General features: G+C 33.0%; 1 long non-coding RNA gene across 1 annotated transcript; it reads right to left on the reverse strand.

Moving 5' to 3' along the window:
* Nucleotides 1-1,213: 1,213 nt before the first annotated feature.
* Nucleotides 1,214-6,110, reverse strand: LOC143055476 (uncharacterized). The gene is made up of 3 exons (XR_012972042.1): nt 5,942-6,110; nt 4,115-4,322; nt 1,214-1,499 (listed from the first exon to the last, which is right to left on the reverse strand). It is a non-coding gene; the product is annotated as an uncharacterized LOC143055476 (long non-coding RNA).
* Nucleotides 6,111-16,694: the final 10,584 nt, after the last annotated feature.

Consider the following 16,694-nt stretch of genomic DNA (forward strand, 5'->3'; position numbering starts at 1 on the left):
TCAACCAAATTTTTCCCACGAAAGGGGGGCCCCCCCTGGATCCGCCTATGTACTTGTTCGCCCTGGGTGCTTTGCCCTTATACCCATTCGCCCTGTTCTTTTTTTTATGTTGTTGTCCTCTTTAATGTAAATTATTTGAATGAAGTATGTAAAATTTGGTTGACAATTTTGTGCATAAACCACATACGCCAAAACGTTGGAGATTTTGTCTGGATTGACTATTCATTTGCATCCATTGCTACACATGCATTTATTTCTAAACATATTTTCACTTTTGCATACAGATGCAGAATATTCCTTTTCAGCCTGTCTTGTGTCATGTAACAGGGTCTTTTATACATGTGGCTCACTAACTGCTTTTTGTTCAAGTTAATCTTTTTAGACATTTGATATCTGGTGGAGAGTTGTCTTATTGGCATTGATCATACCCCAACTTTCTAATTTTCATATTACTGAAAGGTAACTGTATTTATTACCTTGAATTGAGTAAATAACTACTTACAAAAAACAATTCCACATGTAAAAAAAATAAATGAAATATAATTTCAAATGATACAATTTAGCTAGCCTTATGGAATATTTTGTATGTTGTGCATCTCTTTTCTCCTTTTAGTGACGGGGGGCCTATTTTGTATGGTTGGCTGCTTCATATCTGGTGATGGGATATACATTTAGTTATGCAGTGTTGAATACTGGTCCCCACCCCCTAATTGATAGGAATAAACAAAACAAAAAATCTTTCACTCAATCTCAACAACAAGGCAAAAGTGAAGTATTAAAATCAATATAAGCATACTACTGGTTCTGCACATTGCCCATCTATATTCTCAATTTTAAAGATTATTTAAGTATGTGATATGTGATAAATATCCAAAAATGATCTTATTTGATAAAATTCAGCCTTGATCCATAATTTCTTGAAAAAGTACCAAAGCAAAATACAACATGTGGGTACATGTCTAATTTACCAGGAAAAAAGTCCAATAATTCTGGAATGGCAAAACTTGAATTTGCCCAAAACTAAAAGAGAGCTTTTTTAAATTACACTCATGCAAAATAAAAGGGAAACACTTGAGGCCAGAGGGAAGATATAATATTCGGTTGTCAGAAGTATAAAATAAACGTGGAATCTTATTAATTATATAACAGTGAAATTGCTTAAAACAAAATATTCATCAAAACAACTGAGTCAATAATGTGATTTTTTTTAATAAATATGGTGACATTTCACTTCTGCACTTTTTAATGTTGATGAGTCTCACATATTTAAAAAATCCTCTTGTTACTAAACTTTGGAGCCCATAATCTGTTAAACTTTCATTTATTAAATCCTGCATTAGTTCAACAAAAATGTCCGCTTATAATCACTTGAACCACCTCGGATACCATTCTGTACATGAATATATCTCTCATAACAAATTTCATATAAATTGCTGATTCCAGGTATCAAAATTTTTATCCACCAGTAAAATTATTCCTCTGACAGGATGTGTTGTCTACTGAAAATGAAATTTTTTGTTATTAAATTAAGTTTGTTAATTCAATCAAAAAGTAATGAAGAATAATAATTATAATATATTGTATTGTTATTGCCATCTATGACCTCAATACAGTCTGCTCAAGTCATTCTCTTATCTAAAAAAAACCAGATGCTCCGCAGGGCGCAGCTTTATACGACCGCAGAGGTTGAACCCTGAACGGTTGGGGGCAAGTATGGACACAACATTCAAGCTGGATTCAGCTCTAAATTTGGATTGTGATTAAATAGTTGACACATCATAGGTTTCTGACACAGAATGAATGTGGTCTAATGAACTTAAAAAAATTTTTTTTTGCCTTTGAGCAATTCACTATGCTGTTAATATTAATCCTCTCAAAAAAATGTTTGAAGAAATTTTCTTTTTATTTATGAAATCTGAAATGAAAAAAATTTACCCCCCCCCCCCAATTTTTTTTTCACATCCCCCTTTCCCTTATTCCAAAACTGATCTCAATTCAAATTTCTAATGGAGTTTGCAACAATAACTACTCATTTAAATACATGATAAAATATTAAAATGTAAAGAAAGTGTTTGTTATCACTGAATGGTAAAGATTGTTTTAATCTATTAATTGGTAGTAAAAGTGAATATACATTGTATATTGTATAAAACAATGATTTAAGTTGATTCAACTACTATTCTGAACAAAGAAAGATAAGACTCCAATTGAAAATTTCATGCTATTGCACAATATTGTGCAATTAGATATATTTCTTGCTATTGCACAATACTGTGCAATTGAAAATATTTGCTATTGCACAATACTGTGCATTTGAAGATTTCTTGCTATTGCGCAATACTGTGCAATTGAAAATTTCTTGCTATTGCACAATACTTAATATAATAATTTTGGATCCTGATTTGGACGAACTTGAAAGACAAGGCCCATAATAAAAAATCTAAGTACATGTTTAGATTCAGCATATCAAAGAAGCCCAAGAATTCAATTTTTGTTAAAATCAAACTTAGTTTAATTTTGGACCCTTTGGACTTTAATGTAGACCAATTTAAAAACGGGACCAAAAATTAAGAATCTACATACACAGTTAGATTTGGCATATCAAAGAACCCCAATTATTCAATTTTTGATGAAATCAACCAAAGTTTAATTTTGGACCCCAATTTGGACCAACTTGAAAACTGGGCCAATAATAAAAAATCTAAGTATTTTTTTTAGATTCAGCATATCAAAGGACCCCAACTTGGCCAAGGATTCAATTTTTGTTAAAATCAAACTAAGTTTAATTTTGGACCCTTTGGACCTTAATGTAGACCAATTTGAAAACAGGACCAAAAATTAAGAATCTACATACACAGTTAGATTCAGCATATTGAAGAACCCCAATTATTCAATTTTTGATGAAATCAAACAAAGTTTAATTTTGGACCCTTTGGGCCCCTTATTCCTAAACTGTTTGGACCAAAACTTCCAAAATCAATCCCAACCTTCCTTTTATGGTCATAAACCTTGTGTTTAAATTTCATAGATTCTATTTACTTTAATAAAGTTATGGTGCGAAAGCCAAGAAAAATGCTTATTTGGGCCCCTTTTTGGCCCCTAATTCCTAAACTGTTCGGACCTCAACTCCCAAAATTGATCCCAAGCTTCCATTTGTGGTCATAAACCTTGTGTTTAAATTTCATTGATTTCTATTTACTTATACTAAAGTTATTGTGCGAAAACCAAGAATAATGCTTATTTGGGCCCTTTTTTGGCTTCTAATTCCTAAACTGTTGAAACCAAAACTCTTAAAATCAATCCCAACCTTTCTTTTGTGGTCATAAACCTTGTGTCAAAATTTCATAGATTTATATTTACTTAAACTAAAGTTATAGTGCGAAAACCAAGAAAATGCTTATTTGGGCCCTTTTTGGCCCCTAATTCCTAAAATGTTGGGACCAAAACTTCCAAAATCAATCCCAACCTTCCTTTTGTGGTCATAAACCTTGTGTTAAAATTTCATAGATTTCTATTCACTTTTACTAAAGTTAGAGTGCGAAAACTAAAAGTATTCGGACGACGCCAACGTGATACCAATATACGACCAAAAATTTTTCAATATTTGCGGACGTATAAAAATGGTCAGATTTATTAAAACGATTCATTTGCATGGATATGATGCACATCATGTTAGAGTTAATTCCCTTATATTGTTTTTTTTATCATAAATTAAATTTAAATTATGGTACCCTTCATTCTTGAAATTAGGTTTTAAATCCAAATGTAACTATCTTGACATTTATACAGCATAGATAACAGAATAAAATCTTTAAACTATTAAAAGAATACCATTCCGCCTTAAAGTCTGTGTATGATTCTTTTACTTATCTCATTAATTATAATTTCCATCCTCAATTTATTCCATTGGCAACTTTTATACATAAAAAAGAATAATTTAGTATATAATTATGTCTGACTGTTAAATGTAGATATTTTCAGTCTATTCCCTTATGAAAACAGTCTGCATACCATGTATATTATGTTTTTGTTTCATATTTGTGGGATTGAAATCATAGCACACTGTAAATAACTGACTGTTTTTACCCTAAACAGACACTTTTGGATTACTTACCCTTAATATATTCTAGTCCTATTGTTTTCTATCAAAATCATTTTGCTTTCAACATTACTGGACACTGGTCGTTGACATTCCATTTTATTACTGTTTTCTTGTTGTATGTATATCACACATACAAATGTACATGTACAAGTGTTTTTTGTTGATATATAAAAGTCCTATGTATTGAATTTTTGATTCATAGTGAACATCTTTCTCCTTCCTGTAAATATAAAGCAAATGTACATACAATTACTAAATAAATTATATACTAAATTATTCAAAGCAAAATTAAACTTTGCATTGTTATTAACACATTAAAACAAATTTGCCATATGAATTACCAAGGAAATACATGTTTTTACTAAGTATTATAAATAATTATGCCTCAAGCATTTTGCTCAATACATAAAAGTTAAAGGCAATAATGGGCAAATAAAATATTTCCAAGTCTTGAAAATTTATTTTTTATGTAATATATAAAAAAAAAAGATGTGGTATGATTGCCAATGAGACAACTATCCACAAAAGACCAAAATGACACAGACATTACCAACTATAGGTCACTGTACAGCCTTCAACAATGAGCATAGCCCATACCGCATAGTCAGCTATAAAGAACCCTGATAAGACAATGTAAAACAATTCAAACGAGAAAACTAACGGACTTATTTGAAAAAAGGAAGAACAAATATGTAACACATAAACAAACGACAACCACTGAATTACAGGCTCCTGACTTGGGACAGGCACATACATAAATAATGTGGCGGTGTTAAACATGTTAGATAACAATGTTTAATATCATAACATGGAGCAGATTTGAGTGTTAACAATCATTTCATTAACATTTTTATATTCAATTATATTATAGTGTACATAAATATCATAACATGTACAATACAAGCTTAAATTATATACATTTTGGGGGCACTCACAATTCAGTTTTTCTCAATTAAAATCATGGATCCACCACTGTCATGACTATTGGGACCTTGTTGGAAAAAATTTGGTTGATTATATAGGGACTGAAGCATGACTGGAGCCCCCCCCCCTTTTCTATGAAAAGTTCTGGTTTTGCCACTGAAATGTGTTATTTTTTGGTCTGACATGTAAATATATGTCACTGTGTAAGCTCTCAAATGGGTGACAGGTGATTGGTTAATTACAATGGGGATACTACATGTATCTGGTTTATTTTTTTATATATGGGAAAGAAGAGTATGGATAGTGAACCCCCATTGTCAGAAACAAGTGCCTATATAAATCCCTTTCCCTTTGTATTGTGTATCAATTTGTGTCCATAAAAGATTTAATTTTTATAGATAAAATATTAAACTTGAGTGTAAATGTATTATATAAATGAAATCAGGGACATATAAAAGTTCAAAATTCTTTATTTTCCAATTAAGGGCCCCTGACGGGCAATAATGACAACAATACGCAATACATTCTGATTCTTAACACATAAACATATAATGAGTTTTGTCTCTTGCTTGTTCATGTTGTTATAAGTGTCAAAAGTGTTGGCTGTTATGTTTTATTGTTGTTTTGTTTTGTATATGTTTTTATATGTGTTCATGTGTTTCAGCGATGATCATTTTGTACTGGATTTTATCCTGAATAAAATTAGTTAGTTAATTTATAATGAAGATGGAATTAATTGTTCCCAGATAAAATGGGAATTTATTTATATAAGACCAGGTATAAAGTAGCCAAGAGTTAAAGTGAATATGTCTTACATTCTAATGATTTAGTACATGGACGTCTTTGACGTGCAGCAGAATTCATGGAGTACCCACCCACCCCATCCCCCCTTTTTTTTTTTTTTAGAGAACTCACAGTCGGCATGAAACATGATCATCCACGCTTTCAAATTTGATTCGTTTTGGTCCGTATTTGCAGTTTCATGTTTACAATGTTCACAAAGTGATAGCGTGAATTATTTCCAGGGAGATCGTTAAGAACACTTTTTCTTAATTTTGTCTGTCCAGTTTGAAAACGGATGTTGACAGTGGGTATAATATTTCCGGAGACAAGGGCGGATACCCCAGACCGAAATCCGAATGTTATAAAATAATAAAAGTGATAAATAGTTAATTCATTACATGAAAAGGAAATGATGAAAACTTGGATTTCAATATTCATGTTTCATATTATTTTACACTTTATTTTTGCCGTTTAAATCATTTCTTGGGATACGACTTCTTTGAAAATAATTACCTGCAATATCTGGAATAAAGCTTTACCTTTTATGTTGTGTGGTACAAAGTTTAAGCATCCAAGAATATCATAAATGCAACTTTCAACGAGGAATGCCAAATCCGACGTCAAATAATGGCCGCCATTACGTGTTGACAACGTCGTCTAGTGAACCGTATCACTGAGCGCCGAAATCCTTACTCAGGCGCTTCCGGTTGTCCTAACAAGTATGAAGAACTGGTTGAGCACTTAGTTAAAAGTTACAAAGAGATAATACAAATACTGAAGGGGCTATCACCAGGAAGCCAAGCAACAATAGTTGAAATACCATATTTTTCAATCGAGGCATGGAACAAAGCGCATAAGCACAAAAATCCAGAAACATTTCGTGATCAAGATCATCAGCTAGAACATCAATTACTTGAGGTTAATAAGGCAATAAGGAACACCAACCAAGAAAACCAACACTTTTCACCAAACTTCAACATCGACTTATACAGAACATCAACCAGACAACAACGCACGTATCAAAGAGAGACAACCAGCAATAGACACGGTGAAACCAAAAGCAGAAGACTATACAACCTAAGCCTGCTACAAGACGGGATTCACCCAAATATACACCTTACAAAAGCCTGGCTTATGAAACTGACCAGACAGATAACGAGAGACTGTTGGGCTAAAGATAAAGAAGACAAAGATACCGACATCAATAATAATAGTTAGGGAGTACTTGGATGTATTAGACTGATAATTTGAGACAGCACACAGGATAACAGGTTAGTGTGGGTTGTCCGCGCTATACCACAGGTTAATTCAGTGTGCCTATCAAATCCGGTACTATATAAGGTTAGTGTGGGTTGTCCGCGCTATACCATTGAAATATTATTTCGATTCTGCTAGTAGGACAACAGGTCAGTGTGGGCTGTCCGCGCTATACCATAGGTTGTCTGCTAGCAATAAAATCCTCTTTCTAAAAGATACAAATACTTTCAGTCATATAACATAAAACTACTCCCTGGCTATTATTACTAAAGGTGTACAAGATGCAGGTACAGAAATTCAGAAAGAACCTTTCCACTGGAGATCTTCGTCCAAGTAAAATTACTACAAGATCATATACGCTAGATAGGGAAAGCGCTATTCAGAAAAAAATTAACGCATGTCAAAAAGAACATCTGAGATTTGAACTAAAACCAGGTAAAAATTTTGTAATAGAACTAAGCACTGGAGCATATGAAACGGTGAAAAATGAAATACTAAGCATTTTACAAAGACCCGAAATAGCCGAGAACTTAGTAACCTTACCAATCCAGGATGGAATAGAAAAATCAGGGTTAACAGTGGATTCATGCTATAAAGTGTATAACAAAAAACTGAACGGAGATGCTGGTAGTCTATTAAAATTTACAATCAACTTATATCATACAACCTGTAAAATCAATGTAAATGGAGGCAGGATTGATATTTTTATCAACAATATATTTGACCAAATTTGTGAGAAATTGAGAACTAAATATAGAGACATCAACATTCTTAACAACAGCATTTACTCATATTTATCTCAGCTAAAAAGTTCCTCCTCAAATACCATACATAGAGCTATAAAACAGGAAGAGAACGAAAATGAAAATAAAGTAAAGGAAATAATCTGTGAAGAGGAATATGTTTCCCCACTTAAAGTGAAGGAAGGAAACAATGCTGATACAAACCAAGCTATAATGGGAACGATTAAGAATAATCAAAATATAAAGGAAAGAAACAAGGCAAGTAGCTCTCCATTGAAAACAGATACAAATAATACACCTGACAATTTTATGTGTCCATGTTGCAACAGATACGTAGAGGAGGGAATAGGATGTGATAGATGTGATTATTGGTATCACTTCCAATGTGAAAACCTTACTAGTAAAACTGGAGAAAAAGAATTTATACACAAAGACTATATATGTACCCTTTGTAACGATGATATTCTCTATGATGCAAGGAATCTAGTGGAATCTGAACCAATGGTACAGGAAGATGAAGTCTACAATACAGAAGAGAAACAAAATGAGAGGCAACATACTGAATATCAGGGTGAAAATGAAAGAGAAATAGAACCTGAAGATATGGAAGAAACAGAACTTAAAACATGCATACCAATCATGCCAACTGGTATAAAAAACAGTATAAATCAAGAGTCAGAAAAGAATGAGCAAAGAATAGAAGAGAGAATAGACTCTAATTTAACTATGCCATGTATACCAAATGGGAACCCATCAAAACAAGTGCATGGGATAACCCCTACGCAACAAGGAGTAAAGAAAAATCATAAAGGAACTTAAAACAAGAATGACAAGGAAGAAATAATAACAGCTCAAAAAACGAGAATACTGAATTTAGAAAATGAGATCAAACATATGAAGACAGTGCTTGACACAATTGTTCAAAGAGGAGAAAACAAGGTTAATGAACAACCATCAGTTCAAGGCACCACAGAGACAAATGAACAAAGTAATACTCAACATGCATTTCAACAATTGCAGAGTCAAATGAAAGAGATGATAATGGAAAACCGTCTGAAAACAATAGAAAACCAAATGATCCAGAATATGTGCATGCAAACAGCTATTACCACACAGATGGCATTACAAACAAGGAACTACAACCCACACCCATGTGGAATTCAACAAAGTATGCCAGGAGCTGTACCTCATATACCACCAAACCCAATGCAGCACTATACACATCTACCACAAGGATTACCAGGAAGGGTACCTCAGATACCACCAAACCCAATGCAGCACTTTATGCATATACCACAAGGTATACCAGGAGTTGTGCATCAAATAACACCAAATACTTCGCAGCACTACATGCATTTACCACCAAATCCAGTGCAAACAGGCATGTATATACCACCCAATCCATCACAAAACTTCATGCATATACCACCAAATCTAGGGCAGAATGTGCATCTAAATCCTACACACAGATCTATGCATATAGCACCAAACCCAGTGACATTGCAAAGGCAAATGAATATACCATCAGCATATCATCTCCCCACAATGTATGGAATACCAACAGGAACCTACAATCCCCTTAGTGCAATGAATGCTGCAACGCAGAATACACATGCCACCTTGCCTCATCCTCCTGAATACAGCAGACCAGTCACGATCAACAGACAACAAATCCCGCATCATATGTCACAGAACAGAGATGAGATACGGATAAAGCCGCAGCAGTTAATACAGCAAGAACCTGTTCCACATAACTATAACATGAGAGAAGAATTCGTACGAAATCCAAATGACCATTTGAAGGATGATAAAACAAACAGCTACCAGCAAAATTCAAAAACTGACGACAAAAAAGGAAACTGCCAGCAACATCAAACACTTAATGAGGCGTCTTCTTATAACACTTTATATGATCAGAGCAAGGAATCATCTCCAATAAGAAATGAAAGACTAAGTGATCAGGAAAAAGGAAAAGAGAATCAAATTAGTACACAAACAGAGGAGAAAAATATAAGAGAAGCCAATAGCAAGCCCATATCAAATAGGGAAATACATGAAAACAGTATGACGACTCAGGAAGAAGATCAGAAATTATACAGGAATCCAAAGGAGTACCATTTTCGTCTCAACAGCCTAAGAGGATGGCCCCCGGAAATAAACCACCACCAAACAACAGACAAAGAACAGGCGATAAAAACATCAACATTATAACATGTAATATTGAAGGACTGAAGACTAATATTGCATTTCTCCACACGTTAGATCTTTCGAAAACAATATTATGTCTACAGGAGCATTTTTTATGGGATTTTCAAAAGAAAGAAATAAAGATACTACTCCCAAAAATGGATGATCATACAAGGTGCTACGATACAAACGACCCATTGGATAGTTTTAAATTGCCAAAAGGAAGAGGAGGGGTATCTGTTCTGTGGCCCTCTCAGTGGTCAAGTAGAATCAAGAAACTGAAGGACGGAAACGAAAGGATAATAGCAATTCTTATAACAGCAACTAAGGATATCTGCCTGATCAATGCATATATGCCAACACATAATTCTGACTCTCTTTCAGAATATACAGAATGTTTGGACATTATATTCGATATAATACAAAAATATGAAAATACGCACAGAATTGTATTAGCTGGAGATTTAAATGGAACACTACAAACTTCAAGAACTAACAAACATGACAAAATGCTTAGGAATTTTACCAAGAACATGAACCTGACAACTGGAGTAGAATTAATAAACACTCACACATTCTTCCATCATGCAGGCAACTCCTCATCCCAAATCGATTACATTCTGGTTCAAGATGAAAATTTGGTAATGGACTATAAAATAGAAGAAAGATCTTGTGCAAACACTTCGGCACACACAATTGTTAAAATGGAAATAGCCTCTCAAATGACAAATATCAGAAAATCAAACCAACAGAACAAGAAAGCAAAGTACAAAATGCAATGGGAACAAATTGACAAAGAGGGTTATAATAGTATCATTCAAAACAGTATAACCTCCATAGAGACCGAAAAGGATGTAAACATACAGTTAGACATGTTAGTGGAAGCAATGACTAAAGCAGGAAAAAAAACAATTCCAACTAAATTGTTGCAAACAAAGGGTCCAAAATGGAAAGCCTCGCCTGAAGTGCTAATAATTTTAAATGCATGTAGAGAAATATACAAGAAATGGCAGAGTGTTGGAAAAACAAAAGATCATGTCTTAGCAATTGAGTTAAAGAAGGAAAAAAAGAAATTAAGAAGCAAACTTAGAGCAGAGCAAGCAGTGGATAGACAAAAACTTTATCAGCAAATAATAGACAATCCCAACACACAGCTATTTTACAGGCTAATAAACAGAGGTAGAAATAACAACCGTACAACAACAAATTGCCTCAAAATCAATGGTGAATATATGTTCCTACCAGAAGAGCAAAGAAAAGGTTTTGCACAGTACTATGAAGACCTAAGCATACCAAAAGAAGAACAGTACGACTGTAACTATCTGAATTTATGCAAAGTTAGACAAAGCTGCATACAAGAGGCCATACAGGAATGTACAGATATCCCAGAATTGTTTTCAGAATCAGAAATAGAGAAAGCGATAGATTGTCTTAACACCAAAAAGAGTCCGGATGAATACGGACTCGCAGCAGAACATCTAAAAAATGCAAAAGAAACTATAACACCAGCTTTAAAATCAATATTTAACAACATCTTACTATATAGGAAAGTTCCAACCTCATTCAAATCTGGTATACTCACTCCAGTGCTCAAAAAAGATAAAGATTCCACTGAATTAGGCAATTATAGAGGCATAACAGTTACACCAGTTACAGGAAAAACATTTGAGTACTCATTCCTAACCAAGCTGAATTTAGAATCTAAAACAGACCTCCAGTTTGGCTTCACGAAAGGTTTATCACCAATAATGGCAAGTCTAATTATATCAGAAGCCAGGTATGAGGAAAAAAAAGGATCCGAAAATTTCTTTATTAATATTTTGGACGTGAAATCTGCATTTGATGTAGTTCAGCATTTCATTCTTATGGACAAGATGATAGATCAGGATATACATCCAGTATATTGGAAGATACTTACAGAACTCTATAATGACTTGACATCAAAAGTGAAATGGCTAGACGGTATCAGTACCCCATTCAACATCAAACAAGGTGTAAGACAAGGAGGAATACTGTCCACTCATCTTTACAAAGTTTTTGTCCAGGACTTGCTTGTGGAATTAGAAGAAAATGCTCTTGGATATCACCTAGGAAATATATATGCAGGCACTCCAACATGTGCTGATGACATAGCATTTATCTCTAACAATGAAAATGAGCTTCAGATAATGTTAAATGTCCTCAGCAGATATGCCAATGAACATCATTATACCATACATCCAATGAAAACACAAATTATTGATTGCTCAAAGACAAAAAGCAACTTTAAGTGGAATCTAGGTGGAAATGAAATAAATATAGCAGAATCAGGTGTACATTTAGGTATTATAAGAGCTGAAAAGAATGAATGCCAAGTCAATATACAAGAAAGAATACAAATTGCGAGAAGGACGAAATATGCTCTAATGGGGTCAGGAGTCCATGGAACAAATGGTTTAGATCCTCCAACATCATACAGTATCTATAAAACATATGTTGTACCAAGGCTTATATATGGACTGGAAGTATTACCCATGACAAAGGCTAATATTGAGCAACTTGAAAAATTCCACAGGAAAAATCTCAGGCATATACAATCCCTACCAGAAAGAACATCTAATGCAGCAGTCTTACTTTTAATAGGAGCCTTACCGATAGAGGCAGAAATACACAAAAGATGTCTATCTCTCCTTTTATCTCTGTTAAACTGTGGAAATGATAAAATACATCAAATACTAACCAGACAAGTAACTACAAATTTTGACAACAATAAGAGCTTTTTTACAAGAATAAGGAAAATATTAGAAATGTATGGGCTACCAAGCATCACCCAATTACAAAATAACATACCAAAGAAAGAGCATTGGAAAAATTCTATCAAGACAAAAGTGGATAAATTTTGGAATGAAAAGATCTTAGCTGATGCAGAAAACAAATCAAGCCTAGCATTCCTTAATACAAGCAATCTAGAACCAAACAAACCACATCATGTCTGGAATATTAAACAACTTCCACGATTCGAACTACGAAAGGCAATCATAAAAGCAAGAGTAATGACTGGGACATATATACTGCAAGTGGATAAACACAAATTCACACATTACAATGTGGAAGCAACTTGTCAACTTTGTTACAGTGGTAATGAGGATGTGACACATTTCCTAACAACTTGTCCAATACTAAGTACAACAAGAGAAAAGTACTTCTCAGAAATAAGAGAAACCATCACCCATGAGATTACTGCAGAAAATTGGAACAATGTCTTTAAAAACAAGGCAGCAATCTCTCAGTTAATAGTAGACTGTACAAAATATAAAGAAGTACTCAACAACTCTAATAAATTATTGAACGTGATTGAGAACAAAACAAGAAACTTGATCTTTCAGCTACATATGGACAGATTGAAAATTCTGGAAAAAAAGAATGAATAAGAATAGACAGGATGATATGTACAAATGTATATGAGTAATTCCATAATAAACAGTATTCATGGATCAGGACAATATGAGGAAATTCAGTCAACAGAATATAGTGCCTTAATATGATACAAATAGACATTAAGCCCAGCACCGAGTCTGAAATATGATAAATAAAGTATATAATGCAAAAAAATATATATAAATGTACATAATTTACAAACAAAGAAAAGAAACAAAATTAAGCACATATATTTTAAAATCTATTTTAATCTCATTTAAAAATCACTACTGATGCCAAATTATTTTATTTTATTTTATAATTACTGCAATATTTGAATAAAGTGAATATAAGACATATATATGTTAAAGGAAATATCTTCACAGTTAACATCCCAAACCACCATATTTAAAAAAAAAAATAAATAAATAAATTATCTTTTATTGTTTTAAATCACCAAATCCATTAGGTATTTTACATTAGTATGAAATTGCTACTTAATATATTACAACGTATTTTACCAGTTTTTAGCGCATTTGATCATATATTACTTAATTTTATCGTTTAACATTAAATGGTTTGCTTTTATTCTAAACTTATATAAAGCAATAATAACAGATTTTTAACCTAAACAGGAGATAAGATAGTTTTAAAAAAAAAACCACCCAAGTCCCTGTATATATGCCATGTAAAAAAAAACCCAACAACTTTCTTTCTTTTATATGCATGTGCTGTACATATTTTTAATGTGTTTAAAAATTTTAATACGACATTAAGGGTATATACTCCATTCGGAGGTGCTCCTACTTAAAGGAGGCTAATACACAGAAGAAGAAGAAGTATGGACACAGACGCAAATTGTCAGTGGGGTTAAAGGTCGTTACAAATGTATTGAAAGCTAGACTGGAAATGTGTATTAACAAATTGAGTTGATGTGTACATGTCTTCATTCAAATGCATTGACTGATAAAAAAAAAAGGGGGCTTCAACTTCCAACCCTCTCTGTGAATTTGTTGTTTGAGTGTTTGAATATGGAGTTTGTTAATAAATAGCTGCACTGTAAGCGCATGATATGTCTTGATTCCTTTTAAGCTTGCTTAAAGGTTGAACTATTTTGTTTTGTACAATTATTAGTCTATTTGTTTTCTCATTTCATTTGTTTAATATTTGTCATTTTAAGGTCTTTTATAGCTGACTGTGCTGTATGAGCTTTTGTCATTGTTGAATGTTGAAGGCTATTTGGGGACCTGTAGTTGTTAATCTTGTTTTAAATTTTGGAATGTAGCTGAAGTCAACAGACATAGACAATTCACCCAAGTTTTATAAAATGATGTGGAAGTGTTTATGTGAATAATTGAGATGGGAAATGAGGAAAGTGTCAAAGTGACAACAACCCAACCATAGAGTAGACAACAGCTGAAGGCCTCCAATGGGTTTTCAATGTAGCCAGAAACTCCTGCACTTATTGTCCAAAAACTATAAAATCCCTTCTTTTTTTTTAGCATATATAAAAATTCATAACACAGAAATGTATAATCTGAAATTTATTACAATCAAAAGGGACCTTAGGTCAATAGTGTAAACAATTCACCAAAGTTTAATTAAAGGTGATGGATGCATTTTTGTGTTATTGTTCAAAATTGGAAAATTCTCTCTTTTTTAAGGATAAAATCTCTCTTCATAACATGGAAATGAAAATTCTAAAATTTATAAAATCGATGTGGAGCTTATGTCAATAGATATAAACATTTCAACAAATTTTCTTGAAAGTAGGGGGAAGTGTTTTCTAGTTATTGTCTGAAGTGTGGATGATGGACTGATAGACAACAGTATACTATATTATGTTGTGTGTGAGACATTGGTATAATAAAATGGTTTCGAATGAATAATGATTAGAAACTGTTTAATGCAGTTATTGAGGGAACGACAGTGAAGAAATTCCTGAGATCAATGCGTTTGAATCCTAAGAATTCAATTTTTGTTGAAATGAAACAAAGTTCAATTTTTGACCCTTTGGATCTTAATGTAGACCAATTTGAAAAAGGACAATCCTGTGCAATTGAATATTTCTTGCTATTGTGCAATACTGTGCAATTAAAAATTTCTTGCTATTGCACAATACTGTGCAATTGGAGATTTCTTGCTATTGTGCAATACTGTGCAATTGAACATTTCTTGCTATTAAACAATACTGTGCAATTGAAGATTTCTTGCTATTGCAGAATACTGCGCAATTGAAAATTTCTTGCTATTGCACAATACTTAGTATAATAATTTTTGACCCCGATTTGGACCAACTTGAAAACTGGGCCCATAATCAAAAATCTAAGTACATGTTAAGACTCACCATATCAAAGAACCCCAAGAATTCAATTTTTATTAAAATCAAGCTTATTTTAATTTTGGACCCTTTGGACTTTATTGTAGACCAATTAGAAAACAGGACCTAAAATTAAGAATTTGGACATGGTTAGATTTGGCATATCAAAGAAGCACAATACCGTAATTCATTTTTTTGATGAAATCAAACAAAGTTTAATTTTGGCCCCTTATTCCTTGGGACCAAAACTCCAAAATTAATCCAACCCTTCCTTTTGTGGTCATAAACCTTTATAGATTTCTATTAACTTATACTAAAGTTATTGTTCAAAAACCAAGAAAAATGCTTATTTGGGGCCTGTTTTTGGCCCCTAAATCCTACACTGTTGGAACTAAAATTACCAAAATCTATCCCATCCCTCCTTATGTGGCCATAGACCTTATGTTAAAATATCATAGATTTCTGTTTACCAATACTTAAGTTATAGAGCAAAAACCCAAAACAATGCTAATTTGGCCCCTTATTCCTAAACTGTTGAGACCAAAATACCCCAAATCAATTCCACCCTTCCTTTCATGGTCATAAATCTTGTGTCTAAATTTCATATATTTCCATTTTACTTTTACTGAAGTTAGAGTGCGAAAACCGAATATCTTTGGATGAAGACGATGATGCCAACGTGATACCAATGTACAACCAAAAAGTTTTCAATTTTTGCGGTTGTATAAAAATGATGTCAAATCAAATTTTTAATGGAGTTTGCAACAGTAATTAATCAACTACTCATTTTAATACATCATAAAGTATTAAAGTGTAAATGTCATACAGTCATGGTGATGATGCCTCCGCTAGCATATAACGTATAAAGGTACATAAATCAAGAACTGTAAAAGTGAAGCTGCTAAAAATTGAACTTAAACCAAGTTTAGAGGTACCGGTAATAAGCATTGTATACACATTTTGCTAAATTTAGTTGAGACAA

The sequence above is a fragment of the Mytilus galloprovincialis genome, chromosome 12 (assembly GCF_965363235.1).
Source record: "Mytilus galloprovincialis chromosome 12, xbMytGall1.hap1.1, whole genome shotgun sequence".
NCBI classification, from domain to species: Eukaryota; Metazoa; Mollusca; class Bivalvia; order Mytilida; family Mytilidae; genus Mytilus; species Mytilus galloprovincialis.